At 40.4% G+C, this 18,113-nt stretch overlaps 1 long non-coding RNA gene across 1 annotated transcript in view; it reads left to right on the plus strand.

Annotated features, from left to right (window-relative positions):
- Positions 1-15,316, plus strand: part of LOC127015019 (uncharacterized) — a 31,404-nt gene extending 16,088 nt beyond the window's left edge. The window contains exons 4-5 of the long non-coding RNA XR_007766263.1: positions 4,968-5,081; positions 15,264-15,316. This is a non-coding gene — a long non-coding RNA (uncharacterized LOC127015019). The remainder of the gene's footprint in view (positions 1-4,967; positions 5,082-15,263) is intronic.
- The last annotated feature ends 2,797 nt before the right edge of the window (positions 15,317-18,113 follow it).

The raw sequence follows: 18,113 nt of genomic DNA on the forward strand, positions 1-18,113 counted from the left end.
TCAGAATTTACGTTAGCATGAAATAGTCCCATCACCGGTAGACTTCAAACATTCACATGAACGCCTGGCTTTATTGAAAGCAATGGAAAGATACATGTTCACCTCCACTGAGCTACAATTTCATCTTCAGTTTGTGGGCCTGTTCCTGGGATGCATAAGGCCTCTGCCCAGAGTAACTCCAAAAGTACCACCATCACTAGTATTTATTGATTTTAAAAAACAGACCTCTCCTGTCTTTCCACTTATACTGGCAGTTCTTTAGGAAGTTATTTGCCTTTGTTTCCCTTCACTATCCTTTGCTGTGTATGAGCCCAGAAAACTGTTTGAACCAGACTTTCCTTGCATTCTCAGCAGGTATTTGCCTTCCTGATCTCTATCTCCAGATCAGCCACGTGGGTTCAACAAAAATCCTCTTGATTTTTTCCTTGTGTTGCAGGCCTTCTGCCGTTGCAACTTCATTGAGACAGATAGGCTGTTACTGGTGTCAAAGCATGTAATCTATGGTCAAGTATTCACTATTAAACCTTTCCCCTCACTTCTCTTGCTGAGTCTGCCAATGTGTGGAGATTTTCTGGAGTCCCAAGGGTGATTAGGAGCTGGCACAGCCTTACTATGCAGGTATAACTTCAAGATACAGCTGCTTTTGCATTAAGCTTGAGCAACACCAGTGCTGGTGTGTGAAACACAGCCTTGTGCAGAGAAGGAATCAAGCTCAGTCAGGACGCAGTGTGGCTCAGACAAGCTATCCCCATGCAGAGGCTCTTTTGCTTTCTGAGATGTCTAAGTATCTTTCCTACCCTTTACACAAGGCTCTAGGGATCTTCTATTGGATGATAAGTTTAAGTCCAAATAATGAACCATTTTGAATGATTGATGGGGGATGTTGTGCACACACCCAGAATATGTCATTTCCAATCAAAAGGGAAAGCAATTGTTTCCATATGTTGGCACATTTGTGATCTTGGTGTTGAGCCAGTTGTCTGGCTGCGATCAGGCAGCAGCATCTAACAGTGATGGGAGATTATACCTTGGAAGTGGGGTGCTAACTTTAGGCTGTATTCCTTAAAAGGATATAAACTCTGAACACTTATCCAGGATGTAATTTATGGTTCCAGTATGTTTTGACTTTACATAGATGAAAAAATAGTCCTTTTGTGTATGCATATATGCATAAAAATTCCTTCCTGCTCAGCACCGTGCCCCCCTCCCAAGGAATCCAATGAAAGAATATCTGGTGGTGGTTTATGTGCTAACTTAGCTGCATGGGCTATTGCCTGCTGAGGCTTATAAGGATTCCCCCTCTTTTTAACTCAACTCCTTAGAGGTATTTTAACAGCTAGACCTAGTTTTGTTAAGTTGCTCAGCTGGAATGCAGGCTCTTTGAACAGATTTTTAGAGAGGCCCTGCACCTACTGAACTCACCTGTTTGTTTTTGTTGTTTTTTTGTAAAGTGTCAAACTAGTTCCATATTGTTGCACAAACAGATTAATATAATTTTCAAACTTCAGTGATGAGATTCCTCCATGCCAGGGCCCTACTAACTTCTGCTGCATCCAGCACAGGTATGTGCCCCTGGGATGTGATAAGTTAGACTGCTGGAAGAGGGTATTTTTAACATATGAAGAAGCCACCAATTGAAAGTATTCTGCAAGTTTCCTAGCTATCTATGATTCCCTGAACCACCAACACTGGAGCAAAGCTGCCTGATTATGATCCAGCCAATGAAGGATCACCGCATCCTTCCTGAAGCATCCACACCAGCAATACAAAACCTGCAGTGGGGATATTGCCTATGTGTGTGCATGACCCCATTTGAAAAACACACAGGCAGGTTGTTAGACGCAGACTTCTTTCTGTGTCATAGCCAGGCCAGTCCTTTTGGATAATCTCAGTATGGCGTTCTAAAAAAATGCATTCTTTCACTCCCTAAATTGTGAGCAACTGTCAAGCTTTTAATTCTGCAGCCAAAAAACCTTTGCAACTGAGAGACACAGTGGGCAGAATCATTCAAATCACTGCAGCAATGCTAATTCCTCTAGCTGAGAATAATGAACATATCAAATCACTCTTCAACACATGCATTAAATTTAGGGAAATTACTAGATTAGCCATTTTAACTCTAGAAATGTTTGCAGTGATATCGTCAGAATGTCTTGGGGATGTGTATTGACCACCCTTATTATCCTTGTCGTGCAAAACTTGTACATGTATGGAGTGAAATGTCAGAATGCTGAGAGACAAGGATGCATGTTTCTTCATAAGATGACTGGCAGTGTTGTGAAAGGAAAGCAGAGCGCCAAATTTGTTTTTCTTCTTTTCAGTCATCTGCATGGTTTTTTTTAGTTATTTATTGGAAATATTAACTTATTAAGACTTTCTACTGGAATATTTACATAATATATTGTGAATAGATTTCCGGTGCCTAAAATTCCACTGAGAGAAACGAACTACTGTCTTTTTATAGAAGATTAATTTGCAAAACTAATGTGCTGAAATGTATTGGGATAGATAATGTATTCAAAAGCTAACAAAACTTACTTTGAGTAATTTATTAAAATAGTTTTGATCTTCTGTGCAGGTGTTCAGATACTGAGGAAAAAATCCTCACTACTTTTATGTGAACCACATGCACACTCAAAATTTCAACAATGGCATTATTCACATGTGGTTTTGAGCAATTAAGATTCTACCTTGTCTCTAAAGAATGGGACTTTCCATGCAGCAAAAGCAGACTCTGTGGAATTGATAGCAATGTTGTACATACAGCTAGTACCATGGTTGATATGAATATACTTCTTATCTCTGTATACTAGTATGAAAATTGGGAACTAGAATTTCCATCTAATTTTAGTTTTCACTTACAAGGTCTTCCTCAATTGTATATATATAGATTCAGTTATTAAACACTGTTGTCAGGAATCAGATAGGCAATTTATAGTTCTACCAAAACAAACACTTCCTTCTCTATACAAATAAAGGAGTGTTAATTCTAAACGTGTATCATTCCTGCACAGAAAGTTGTAGCTAGCTGTAGGCATGCTTCAAGCTTGTAGGGCTCCATGAACAGCTACAAATCTATATGCGTGTGCACTTTTGTAGGAACTTCAAAAGTTATGTTTGCACTTCCAAACTATTACTATTCCCCTTCTGTAGCTAGCGAAACCAAGGTGTGAGCTTTTACGTGTCATTGCCCAGGATTGCTTTGGAATTGCTGAGTAGAAGATAATTAGCCTAAAACTGCTAGCACTATACTCGAATGTACATCTGCTCTGTCTTCAGAATCACGTTAGTACTAATTAACCGCTTCCAGCGTATTAATGGTCTTTGGTATATTTCTCAATACTAGCTGTATGCTAATCTAGGAAGCTGCTCCATGTTAATTACCACCTCGTTGAGGTGACCAGTTTGTGAAAAGACTGGGAGATTCATTTCACTTAGTGGTCTGCATAGGCATTCCCTCTTAGCCTGCTATGCTTGGCAGCCAAGCACTTAAGCACAGGCTGTCAGTTATGTTGACCTTGAGGAACTCATGCTGTTGACCTCTGTTTCCCTGTCTTCTCAGTGGCATATCTTGTTTCCTCTGCTTTTACTCTAACAAAGGACTTTAGGTTATCACACTTAGACTTATGTACCTGATGTGGCCTTTGCTGCTATATGGGGCCCATGGACCACTATTTCTGTATGATGGTGCACGTTACCAAAATAAATGTCCTTAAATTAGCCAGTTCAGTTTCTAGGAGCAGTCTGGCTGTAGCAGTAGAGAGCTTGATGGAGGCCAATTACAATTCTTTTACGTGTTTTTTGAGAAAATGTGCTCTTTTGAAGTTAATAATTATCTAGTTACCTAGCTAGTAATAGATACCTCTCAACATCTTAATGGAATGTCATTATTGTCAATATATTTTTCAACAAGAATGGGATCTTTCGGCAGATACAGGTCTTGGTCCAGCAACAGCATAGCTATAAGTCAGCATCTGTTCATATGCTGCTAGTTGTATCATAGGGATGCCAACTATAAATTTACTCTGTTCCAGCTCTGCTCCCACATTCAGGGTTTATTTGAGGGTTTTATGTCCTAGTGACTAACAACTTAGTTGTGTTACCACTATGCAAATGGAAGTGTAGTGGCCTACATTTTGACAGTGATTAGTGAGACAGCCTGACCCACTTGAAACGCTTTAAGCAGCCCTGCTTTTCAGAAAGCTTTGAGCACTTGTCCACCAGTGGGTCTGGCCTTACATCATGTCTCAAGATGAAAATTCAAAATTGCTGGTTGTCTTGGAGAATCTGATACAAAGCATTTAAATTGTGTTTGACATTTGGTTTTTTCCTCTTGTGCCTGGATGTGTAATGGGTCAGTCTGTGTTTCATTAAATATTAACAGTGAAAATTATTCACGTTCATTTAGAGGGCAATACTGTTGTGTTAATGGATGGAAAATTGCCTGGAAGACTGCTTCTAAAGGTGTAGTGGCAACTGGTACTGAATCATTGATGGTGCAGTTTCTAAACTGTCCTGCAGAGGGGACCGGTAATGTGAAGAGGTAAAATGTCCATGGAAAAACAAGAAGAAAGATACTGTAAGAAATACTTGTGCACCTGTCAAGTGATCTGACAGGCCTTTTCTGTCCTGCACTTTAAAAATGATCACAGTGAAATGCTTTTCCAAAATCTGCCAGTCTGGCCTTCATGCTGACCCCAGTAAAACCACTGCTCTGAAGCCACCTCAGCAATGCTGTCCCTCAACGAACCTTGCATTGCTGTGACGTGCAAGCCCAGCTGAGTATCCGACTCACTGTGCCCACTTCCCTTGTGGTAAATGTTGTGGTTTCGCTTGTCTGGCAAGGTAACTTCGGCAGTTCAGGAACAGCAGCTATCACTTCTCTCTTGTGCAACATGTAGCGTGTTTGTGTGGGCTACCTTGGATCATGTAGTGTAAGTGCTCCCTAACAATATTATATTTTTCAGTTCTACTTGCAAATCCTAGAGCGCCCAAAGGTCTTTCAGAGATTTTACAGGAACAGACCTCCTTTAGTCATCAGTACAATGCCAGAGACTGCTAATGAACCCATCCAAAGAAAGGTAAGTCAATGTGCATCCTGTATGATTAATAGCGTCCAGGAAGGTGGAGGAGTATGTTTATCCCAGAATTTCCGACTGTCTGTTTAATATGAAGATTTGTTGTCAGATGATTTAGAAATGCTAGCAGTTAATATTAATGGCATGCTCTTTTGTATTACTTGTAAATGCTCCGTTTTATATTAGTGTGTATTGTAGCACCCAGGCTTCCTGTAGTTTTGATAAACAATAACCTAATCATAAATCACATGATTTGGATTTCTAAAGAGTCTGTTTATGCTGTAACTTCACTGAACCCAACTGTCTTCGCGTGTGTGAAAGCTGGAATGAGTGAGATTAGAACAAGGGCTAATGCATAAGGGTCTGTTTTGATACAGATGCTTAACTTTTGCCAGGCCTTGGCTCTTAGGAGTTTGTATGGTTATGCATTTCTTATAAATCAGTAACTTAGGATAAATAGGGGACTGATCCACAGACTCTGGAAGACTTCAAGAAGATCCAAAATACAGGATTCTGTTGTGAAAAATATTTTGAGAAATGCAGGGTATGTTTGTTTCTGCTTCTGTTTATTTAAAAAAAAAAATCTTGTGTGACTCTGATGAGCAAAATCATTTGGGATGCAGTCATAAATCTCCTGGCCTACAAAAGCTGCAGTTCAGAATTGTATCCATAGCAACCCATGTAGCAAGAAATGAAATCTGATATGAATAGTCTTGTACAGAAGAGCCGTATGCAAGTCACACACTCTCTGAGGCAGAGTGGTTGTGAACCAGAGAAAATAAGATGCATTTTCTTTTACTTGTTGCTTCTTTCCAAGTATTCCTGCCGTGCCCCATTTCATGAATAAAATGGGCTGACAAACCAGCTATTATTCCATTGCCTTCAGCTATTCGGACCTAGGCCAATGGCCAGTAGAGAGGCCGAGAAACAAGCGTAAGCTTTGCCAGCACTTGAGCTAATAAATGAACTCAGCTCACAGCTGCATCTACGAGCTGCTTATGTTCCCCTGGTTAATGTCAACCTTGTTTCCCCTTCCAGCGACATGGAGCTTTTGTGTGTGCAGAGATAAAACCAGCAAGTGGTCGATAGTTCCTAGGGGAACAGAAATATTCCTGAGTGCTAGAGGGTCATGTTCACTAGAACAGCCAAAAACAGAGAAAGGAAACTCAGTGAAAAGCCGAATGACCTCACCCAGTCTCTTCCTGCAGAATTCCTAGGAGACAGTAGGCTCTGAAAATCACTTATCAAAACCAGACGTCAAAGAAATAGCCAAGGCATACCCCAGAATTCCTGTGAGAGGACACAAAAGTTCAGGCACTTCTCAGACAACTGAGGTGGATGTTGGCTGCTCTGCTGGGGAGGAGCCCTTTACATCCTACAATGAAATGGCATTCGATAGATGGGGGGGGTTACCTACTGTACATAAAAGCATGCAGACGCTGATACCACCATCAGCAACTGAAACAAAAAGAGCCTAGAGTCACTGTTAGGCTGGTGCATTTGCTTATTCTAATATCAATAACACCAAACACAAGCTGACACCAGTGAATTGTTGGAGGGAACACAATACTTTCTTTGATGTACTAACAGCTGCACTATGCTTTGATGTCTCTAGAAAACTGTATGTTTATCAGAACCTTTTTTAATGGTGAAATTTTACTGCCTTCCGTGGAGCATCAGCCTCTTGATTTTTTTCTATACATTCTGTAAGATGGTTTTTAAGTTAGTTAACGCTTTCAGAGCTGTTGGTTAGAAGTCACTGTGACTCATGAAAAGGTACCTCATTTTTCAAACCAGGTATGCTTTTCCTTTTGTTTTTTTTGCTGGTTGCTAGGTGTTTTATGTAAATGTTTTTTATTTACACCATCTCTTTGGATGCTGCAGTGAAACCTAATTTTGCATGCCATGTGGTGTCAGCTTGTGATAAATGGAAGCCATTGTTGCTTCCGTAGGAAACAATGACAGCCAAGAGGGACGATTTGCTGCAGTCCACAGGAATGCAAAAATATGTCACTGCTCTCTACGGCTAATGAAGACAAACCCTTGGAGCAAGCCCTTTTGAGGGAGAAGAGAATGCTTTTGTGTAAGACTTAAGTCTATCATTTTTTTCATATTAGAGCACATTAAACAAGAAAACAGCTGATTTACTCTAGGCTTTCCCTCCATACTAAAAGAAAACAATTGTTTGAGAGACTGAAGGACAAGTTTTATTAAGAATATTTCTCCGGTATTTTTCTGTGTACTTTTCACTGGTATTCCCAACAGATTTTCCCCTGTATTCTTGTGTTGGAGAGACTCAACATTTTAACTCAAAAATTTAATTTGCAGCTTTTCATAAAACAGACAAGAGCAAGTTATTACCTGCAGTACTTAAACTGGCCCCTCTTAAATGCTGGAGGAGTTCATGTGCGCACTTCACTGCGGTGAGAGTAATGAAAAATCAACTGTCAGCTTTCTACTTCAAGACAGACATACTTGTCCTAACTATATATAATCCTACTAGACTTACATGTTCTAGAAGTTTTTCTCACAGACTAGTAGCAAAATGGAAAAATAATCCGTGAACATTTGGGGGAAAATTATTTGAGATAGTGTTTACTTAGTGCTTTAGATCCTGTGTTATAATCAATGAAAACACACCCCTATACAACATGCTGTGATAATTCTTCATTTTTCTTCAGTTAACAGAAAAATGTATGAAACGGCTCTAATTTAGCCTTCCGTTGTACAAACTCAGCTTCCATTGGTATCGATGAAAACTGCACTAGTTTACTAGCTGCATCTCTTCAGTTTCTACCATTGTTGCCGTATTAATAATAAATTGGCATTTGTAGATACAGGTCTTACCAAAATTATCAGATCTGTATCTATTGTAATATAGTGGGGATTTTCCTGATCCTGTGCATTACAACTTTTCATTTCTCATAATGAGCTGTAAGTTTTTTAAGTAACTTGACAAAGTGTGGGGAGTGGGAGTAGAAGAGAGGGTAAAACCAATGAGAACTAAAACACTCTGTAGGAACACCAACACAGATATTAGGCATAAGGAGCCAATCCTGAAATGAATTGCAGCCTTTTGGGACATCTAGTATGTTCTAAATAAACCTACAATGTCAGATGTCAGAGGTCAGCACAGTAAAATATGAATACCTCAGTAAAGCTATCAGATAATCTCTGTAAATTCAGTTCTTCCTGCAGTCACAGAGAACGCAATTAGGATATTCCAGGCACTTGGTTAAACAACTTCATAGCTAAAGGGGAAAACAGTGCTGTGTCCGTGGCACTCCTGCATACTTTCTCTGGATGGATTTTTTCACATGAAGTAGCAGAAGCCCAGCGTTATATTTAATCGGATATTTATATAACACACACAGAGATCCCAAAACTGTGTTAATTTACTGTTAAGTTTTGCAAAGTACAATTTTAGACAAGATGTCTTAAAAGAACGAAATGCCAAAATTAAAATCAGTGGAAGACCAAGTTAACATGATAGAGGGGATGTTGCCATTGCATCTAATGCCTTCTCAGTCTCATGAATGCCCAGAGCATCTTCACTAGCCAGCTTTAATTTTGTCACTTCAGAAGCACCTGACCCTTGATCCTGGACTGTCTTATTTGTAGTCCTGTGCAAATAGCATGTAGTGCACATCAACTGTGTTTTCCAAAATAACACTATATGAATATTTTTCTCTCCCATCTGGAGTTTTTTGGAGATTCTGTCAATGCCAGCTCACCTTCCTGAATAAATTAATTCTGTATTCTCCAAGTAGAGCAAATATCACTGGAAGCACAGGTATTATTACTTTAAATAATGAAGAAATGTCTAGTACAGGATAAGAGGGTATGTACATGACAGATTAAATCAGAAAATTTATTGCCACAGGACAACTGTTAGGCATGTATGTTATTCAGTTGTACTAAGGCAATATAATGATGCTCATTAAAGTCAAAGGCAAGTCAGTGTCACTTGAAAAAGAAGTTGGACTGTTAACCCATGTCATCAGAGGAGGAGTCTGAGGGAACTTGCATTCTTGAATTTGAAAATGATCTAAAGAATCATCAGGTGCCATGGACAAGCTCAGAGTTAAGTTTCTTTCATTACGATGAGAATAATTTCAAAATTAATAATTGCTGTTAGTACTGTCCATATTCCAGTAGAAATGGCTAGACTACCTAAATCCTTACTAGTGTGACTGGTTTCTACTCGTGAGTAACATTGCTACTCATGGCTTACATGAGTGTTTCTAGGCTCTGATTCATATTCCCTAAAAGCATTACATGTTGTGTAGTTTATTTCATATGCAGTTTAATTCATATGTTAATCAGACTATAAATACCCAGTCCAATGCCTGTCCTGCCCTGTACCACACCAGTATACCTGTACTTCAGTCTTTTTGATGACTTCTCCTCTATATTAGATCTACTTTTTGAAGATATTTCATTTGTTCTGAGCTTCTCTGGTGAACTCATAGTAGCTGTACTGGCTGTCTGATTGTGTCCCTCTGCTGTGCACTCTGGAAGATCTATTATCCAAGTATATTTATCTTCTCTGCTTTCTAAGCTTGTTACTTTAACAGATTTGTTGTTTCATTGGTGACACTTTATTTTTATTGAGCATTAAGTGAAAGCATTTCATTAGTCATTGTACATATGGAGAAATCACAGTTCCATTTAATTTGAACTTGTTACAAACTACATTTCTATATTCTGAAGATAGCTTTCTCTTTTATCAGTGACATCATCAAACAATATAACACACAGAACCTTCCTGTCATAGAAGAAAAAAAATCTGGGATAAATCTTCCTCATCCTCTCTTGTTCCATTTGTCTCTTCAGATATATACAACTTGGGCTAAACCCCTGTATTCTGTGGTGCCCAGGACCTCTAGTCGTCATTTGGGGCTCCATTGTGCTATGTGCTGTACGGTAGAACAGAGGAGTTTACCGCCCTAAGGCGTTCACACTGCTAGGTTGGACAGAAGGCTACATAGAAGTTGGCTATAAACCAAGGTATTTGCTCCTCGCGCGTCCCTGGTAAGCTGTTCTGTTCCTTGAGCCTCAGATGCAGTCTTCATGGGTTGTTCCCAGGCAGCAAATTTCAGTCCAGAAGGAAGCTGCAAGGGAGGAATTTTGTAAGAGAGCTCTAGCGGAAGGCTCCTAAGCCTTCTCTCACAGATTTTGGCATGAGTGTGGGCTATTATTAGGAAATAAATGCAATGTGGAAGAGATGGGTCTTGTTTTATCTCTTTTTTTTTAATCGGATTTTGTGAGCCAGAGACTAAAAAAAGTAGAGTAAAATCTTCAAAATGTGCTGACATTTTAGGACTTTTTGTAGTGGATACTAAACCCAGAAGTTCCCAGTATTGCTGTCCAGAATGTGCACTTGAGTCTTCAGAGTGTTTACTGACTTTTTCTGACATTTGGATGTATTGTTAGGAGCTTGGTCATGAGGAATTTCTTTAGAAGCTGTGCTACCCAGTGTGTCTGGATCATTGATCTACGAGCTAAAAAAAAATCCTTCAAGGGAACAATGAGAGGATGAAGGCAGTTATGTTCTCACAGGTCACCAACCTGGCCTACAATCACCCATACTGGCATGGTGAGGAGATGCAGATTATCCTCCTGTGCCAAAAAAGAAGGCTTCTGCCATGGGGTGAGAGAATTCAATCATGGGAGAGGTTAGACAGTGTCCCCACTGCTGTTCTCCCTGGGGTGTGAGTGGAGTCTGGGCTTGTTTTGTGCTGCTTTCATGAGACAGAATGAAGGAAGAAGCGAGCAAGTGTTAGCCTGGCATTCAGGTTTCACTCTCCTGCCCTGTCTAGTCTTTCATTTGCCAGGTCTTTAATGTTACCTCGGTGTCTGAATGTTTGTGTGTCTGCTTTGGTCTGGAGAATTGTAGCTATCTAAGTCAGGCATAAGTGTTGAGCAATCTTAAAAAAGGATGGAACAAAGGAGAATTGGTGGCTGCGCTTGTTGCTTCTACCCTCCTCTCTTGCTGACCATCTTCTGCAGTGAAATTTAGTGTGGAGAGAAGCCTAAAATCCAGTTGGTCCAGCTATGATCTGAATTGCTCAACCTTTACAAACTAGATACTGTGCTGTCTTTTGCTAATGATGTGGTTCCTATTTGCAGAGTAACTGTACAGAATGTGTAGTATAGTGCCTCATCTTTCAGCCCATGAGAGAATTTTTCACTGTAAGGGATTACCAGCAGCCTCTGTAATCCTGCTGTAAAGCGTTCTTGCACTAGCTAGGAAGCCCTCTGTCCTGGTTTAGGTGATGGAAAGCAGCAGAATCCTGCGGTGAGCTCAGTTTGATTGATACAGTCCAGCATAAAATGGCAAAACTTATGGCTGAGGCTTCTTGCTGTTCCTGGCTGTGTTGTTTGCTCCATTACACACTCTTCCTTCCTGGGCGGTGAGAAGCTCTTGTCAATAAGGTATCAATGTTTTTCTCCACAGTACTTTTGAATATATAAATATAAGAGGAGCTTCAGGGAAGATAGATTTTTTTTATTTTTTTTAATCCCTTGAGATATGGTTCAGGATGGTGGGTAGGAATTAGGTAGACAGACATATGTGCATGTTGTTAGGAGCTCAGTCACGAGGAATTTCTTTAGAAGCTATGCTACTCAGGATGTCTCGGTCATTGGTCTGTCACCTTGTGATGTGAGTTACCAATCTGTTTGCACACCTGGATGGGCAGAGTTCTGGTTAGTTGGACATTCTTGAAAAGAAACATGGGAGAAGATGCCACAGTTGTGCAGGAAACCCCATTCTAGAGAAGTTGAAGGTGGCATTATTCAAGACTTTTGCATTTGCATTGTGGAATGGAGACAGTGAATAATTAGCCATATTATTGTCTCTATAGCACTGATGTAACAGAACTTGTGAGATTTAATCTATATGTCTGGGATAGTGAATTTCTGAAACCTCTTACGATTAATCAACAGTTGTAATTGCAATAGATTAGTCTGTCACTCATCAGCCTAAAATGTTGCGTTGCGTTCAGCTGACTAGTGCTTCATGAGAACGTGGCTGTTTCTAGTCCAGTGGCAAGTTCATCAATTCTATCCTTCCATAATATGAATGCTAAAATAGCTGAAATACATGACATTATGGCTTATTACCAGACTCTACGGCTAGTTATGGGTTGGGAATGGTATCCTGCCCTAGGCTTTGACTCACAAAACCGCAGCACTGAGGCTATGTTTACAAGGCAGGCTGGCTGCTACTTGTATCTGATGGTAGAGCTTCACCTCTCTTCTATGTATGGCTACTTGTGAAGAGCAGTGAAGCAGCCTGAAATGGCAGTATTTAAGCATTATGTTGCGCTGTCATTTTACATGCCAGCTTAAACAGTAATACCCTCATATTTCTGTGACATGTAGCATTATCTGTGTGCGTTGTGGCAGTGGATGGTCAGCATGTTTAATAAAGCAGCAGCTACTGGTAGGAACAGAATACGCTTTACAATCAAAATAACTTGTAAGGTACTATTAAGTCTTTTCCAGTCAATCTTTAGTTATAGGGTGGGGTTGAAGTCAATGAAAATGCTGCCATAGGCTTTAACGGTAGTTGGATCCGGCCCTGTAATGGCACTTTATGCTCTAATTGTCTCAGAGGACTGTAGCTTTCATCTAGTCGCAAGTTAATGAAATTGCGAAGTCAGTGGTTCCAGCCTAACAAAAGGAATGGAGCCTCAGTTTAATACGTGTTTCCCATTTGTAGTAAGTAATGGGAGCAGGACAAAATGCGATCTTTGAAAAAGGACGCAGCCCTGTCGTTGTATTTCTTTGGCACAAATCAATGGGGATTAAGCTGTGACCCATGGAAGTTCCTACTAGAACTCTTCTATGAATACAACTGCTGTCGCTGCACATGGGAGGGGAAGTGGTTTGTGCAACCACAGAGTGTCTGTGAAACACTGCAGTTCTAACCAGGGGTGAAAGTGGGGAATATCTGATGTGAAGTGAGTAAACATCAAACATAACGGCTAATGAATGTGATAGGGCCAAAATGTGTAAAGTTTACTCTAGGAAATCATCCTGTTGAGCAAGTGCTGGTGTCCTGAACGCTGTCCTGACCAAGACTTTATTTGAATTTAACAGTACCTAAAGAGAGAGATTTACTGGGAGCTCTACAGGTGGTCTAGAAACCCTTTGTAGCACAGCTCAATACAGTTGTGCCTGTGGTCTTCCCTCTGCCTCCAGTCCCTGTCCACTTGTCCTGCAAGAAGGATGTTTTTCAATGTGAAACCTCTTTGTCAGTGCTTGAGAGGAGATGCGAGAGCAATAGAATCATTAAAAAATACTAATCTTCATTTGTTTAATTTTTAATGACTCAAAAGAATGTGCAGTTTACAGAAGCCGAGAAGCAGTTAAGCTGCCTGGTGCTTAGGGAAGGTGAGTATTGCACAGAGGTTTGGCACTGATCTTCTCATTCGTGTTCTCTTTAATCTTTCCCTGTTCCTTCCTCCCTTGACTAGACTGCCTGGAAACAGCTCTAGACAGTGGAATGTCTCTGAAGGTAGCATGTGCAACATCGGCAATGGTCTCGGCTGCTCTGTGCTTATTCTTGTGCAGAGAATAATACAGAGAAAACATTTATTCACTGCAAATGTCAATTAAAACATTAATAAAATGACAAGGTAGAATGTGGGCAATTCAAGCAGCATTCATCCCACTGCTGAGTATCCAAATAGCTGCTTGGTAAGAAAAGTGTCTCATTACCTTCCTTTCACTTCCAAATCTGCCAAAACTCCAGCGAGCTCCCTTCAGCCCTCTGCAAAGTGATCGTAATGCACACAAACGCCCAGAAAATGTCTCTCAGAATCAAAGTTGCTCTCCATGATAAACAATGAATATTGATTTGAACTGAAGACATTTGGCTTGAGAGGTATGGCTTAGCCCAGTCCAAGCATTTGGCTGATGGAACAGAACTGCTGTTAGTGAAGTGGCTTTGCTTGACATTGTTTTGCATCATGTTCAGGAGTCTTATCATCACATAGACAGCTAAATTACCTTCAGACGTTCATTTGTTCATTGTCTGAGTTTCTTGCATTACTGCGATGAGTTCTACCACATGGAATGAAATCTAATCAACAAAAACTAAGACCCCCTTCCTGTGACATTGCTACATGTTGGTACAGTGCATGCTGACAGGGGTGGTTTACAGTAATGTGGCTGGGGGTATAAGCTTGCTTCAATTAAAAAAAAAACAAACAACCAAAACAAACCATTTCCAGACTGTTTTATTGTGAACTTGTAGACTTGTTCATTTTTTAGCCTAAGCATCAAAATAGTTCTGGAATACAAAATTACAGAAAAGGAATTTTGTTTAATAGTGAATGATTTTATAATGCTTTTTGCATATTTGGGATGCTTTATAAAGCTATAAACTATTTTCAGCTAGCAATTGCTATTCCTGTCACTGAAATGGGTCAATACACTGTGTCTTTACATGATTTATATTAACCTTAAATATTAACATTGCAAAGGCAAGATATCCTGACAATGTCATCATGACCTGTATCTCTAGGCTGAGTGATTTCTCAGACCATTGGAAGCAAATGCTTTTGGAAGCTTTGGTTCCCCCTAACAGAAATAGCAGAAGGAATTTGCTAGAACAATGATGGGCATCTGGCTTTAGGCATTCAGCTAGGACTTGGAAGATCTGTGTTTGATTCCTAGCTCTGAGCTCCTCCATCCACATAGTGACTGTGAGCCAGTCAATTTTTGAGCATCAGCACTTCCTCTAAAGGATGATGCTTTCCTACTCTGCAGGAATCTTGAAAGCTTATCATGAATTTAAGGTACCAAGGCACAATGATAATGGTGGCAATATTACTAGATCGACTGTGCCAGCCATGCCTAGCTTTAATTAGCTGTACTGCAAGCCTGCTGATGTGGTAAAATGTTAAACAGCCAAAATCCAAATCTCGGGAAATGTCTCTGAATATTCTAACACTCATCTAAAATACTGCCTCCTGATCTCCTAGGTTACAGGAGCTTATGTCACTAATTGGTCAATGAGTCTGCAGCACCAAGGATGACGTGGATGAGGCTAGAGTATAGCAATTACAGCTTAAGAGATTTTGTGAAGAATTCAGTGAGAAGGGATGGTTGGGCACGTATACAGAGGATCTAATAAAGGTCTAATAAAGATTCCTATGTTTGTTTACACAGACCTATTGCCTAGTGAATTACTCTGAAGAGGAGACTCAGGCTGCAGGATTACTGTAAGAATCGTATTTGGTAAATCATGTTTTTTGTGACCGAATCATTGGTACAAAACAAATCTTTTGGAGAAGCCAAATTTGCTTGTTTTGTGCACACCTCACATACACATGCCTGCACCTTTACATGCTGCAGAATTCATCCTTTGAGTAGAGTAGGTATTTGCCGTATATCCCTTGAATTGCTTTGATGCTTGCTTGGTAGCAAGTTAAAATAGTGAGTCAGCTAATTGAGCTTGAAGAACAGTTTAATCCTATTCCAGCACATAAGGCATAGTCTTTTTTGTTTTTCTTTCAATAATGCTGGTTCATGCACTATTCACAGATGTTAAGAAACATGTTTTTAAGCAGTCTGTCTAATCTAAAAAAAGTGTGGATCCACAACAGATAAATGAGTGTTATGTTTTGTAGTCTCTGTCAATGGGACCTCCGATTCACTTCATCTGTGCCTTGTTTTATTACCATTTTTACAAACATCACACAGATGGGGATAGTTTGCCAAAGTGTTTGGGTATGATTTTTGCTCATACGCTTAACCTGTAGCGAAGATCTGGACTGGAAGAAGCATGTACCAATGAAACAATGCATTACTTTCTCTGTGTGAGACAATACATTCAGAAAGAGAACAGCAGCCCCTTGCTTCATCCAAAAGGAAAAGTGTAAGGGTCAGATTTGGCTAGTGGGGCCTCATTAATAAAGCTGGCCTTTCAATAAGTGTTTGGGTATAGGGAGAATTCCTGGTGTGAGAAGCCTTATGCCTTTAGGGTTGTGTCATAGGGCCCTGCTGTGGCCTTGCAGTACTGCTTGTTGCCTGTGGAGAAACAAGTTTGAGTTCGTTATTCCAGGGAGTCCATAGTAAAACTGTCTTTAGTACCTGTGACTGTTTCATGCTTGCTGTGGGAACTCTGAAGTTGGCTGCTTTCCAGTGCTCCTGCACTCCTGTTCAGTATGACCTTCAAAGGAGAAGCAGTCAGATTGTTCCATGGTAGAAAGGCCTGTTCCCGTGGCGTGAGACTCGATATGCCACAGGATGGTCAGCCACTCCGCTGACCTCACTTCCTTCACCTTCCTGATAGCTTTATACACATAACCCAACAACAGGGACAGTCTGTGGCAGGACAGCAAAATCTTGCTGTTTTAATCACCACCACATTCCATAGTACTCTGCTGAAACAGGGGCATGCAGATAATGGATATTTTATTTCAGTACTTTGTGTATATTGAGCAATATATTTCCCTACTTATGTGTCAGAGCTTGAAAGGACTATCCATTTTTAATGAGCTATACCATGCATAGCTAATGTAGAAACTTAATTTTAGATACAGATTTTGGTTTTATGCATTAGGGAACCATGTAAATTGCTGCTGTGAGTTAGGATGACACAAGAAGCGTGGTAGTCAGTGGTGGCCCAAAGACCCAGGCACAGGTAAAGGTGGTCTTCCTGATGCCTGAATCCCAGCCGATAGATATTGTCAAGTATGAGCTGCTACATATGTAATGTAACAGTCTGTTCCAGTTAGCCCATTCCAGAGCCTCTTAAAGGCTCACTTCCCTGCAGGCAGGGATTAAAAACAAATAATCTGGAAGTGGTACTAGCTCAGCTAATAAGCAAAGGAGCAGGGTACTCAAGTTGAGCTGGGGAGCCATACTGTTGCATTGATAACAGTATCTAGATAGCTTATTCTAGCCCAGCTGTGGGTGCCTGGCACTACCTACCGAGGACTGTGTTCTAAAGATCCTACCCGAAGGGGAACTCCACAGTACAGCTGCTGTATTGAAATGAGGTGCTTCTCTAGCTCGGAATCCAACCTATTTGGCCACATCCTCAAGCCAGCTGATCTTAATGTTCTGGTGGTACACAGCTTGCATAAAGCTGGCCTAGGGGTCCCAATGAGTAATTCCATTTCACTGGAGCCCAGTGATCTGAGTCCTCACCTGCCTGCATGATAATTTAAGTCTGCCATGATCACATTACTGTCAGCGCATCCCAGAATGTTCTAGGGTAGAAATACAAGAGGTCAAACTCTCAGTCAAGCCAGACAAAGAGACAGAAACACAGCGAGAGGAGTTTTTCCCAGCTTTGTTTTCTGTTGTATCACACTTCTTTACCTGTTTTGCTTACTGCAAAACGACAGTTCTCTTTCCATGCTCTGGAGTGCTAGTTTGGGGTGCAGTGTAGACTGTTTTGTTTCTCATAATTCTGTCTTGTTTTTATTTTTTGTATTATTTTTCAGCAGTCAAGGAGAATTGTAAAGTACTACATTTATGCTGATTGCAAGTGGCAGAGCAATACCACCAAGGCCTCTGTGCCCCAGGAAATCACCGAGGCCCTTTATGGCTGGTGAATCTATTCATCTAGAAGCACCTTTTTGTAGCGTTCTCCTTCCCCTGCCAGTTGTTTATTCATGCATCAACAATGAGGAGCAATTGAAGGTGAGCTTACTTCTTGCACTTGTAGCATATTAAAATTAAAGAGCTGTGCTTCCAAGAATTGTACTCTCCTCCCTCAAACAAAAAAGAAAGACCTGAGCAAAGTGCGGCAGGAGATATGATATGAAGCTCATTCAACTCATGTAATCAAATACAGAGATTCACAAGATCAAAGGGCACCTGGGTAAATTAAAAGAAAAGCCTGCATGGAACGGATCCATCTCTTGAGCAGCTTCATATGGATTAGAATGATGTGTGAAGCCTTATCAATCAAAGCAAAGATTAATATGGCTGGGAATGAACCATTGGTCAGAGTACACTTCTGGTTTGGATTCAACAAAGGGTAAAAATAGTGATATAGACTTATAT

The sequence above is a fragment of the Gymnogyps californianus genome, chromosome 3 (assembly GCF_018139145.2).
Source record: "Gymnogyps californianus isolate 813 chromosome 3, ASM1813914v2, whole genome shotgun sequence".
In the NCBI taxonomy this organism is placed as follows: Eukaryota; Metazoa; Chordata; class Aves; order Accipitriformes; family Cathartidae; genus Gymnogyps; species Gymnogyps californianus.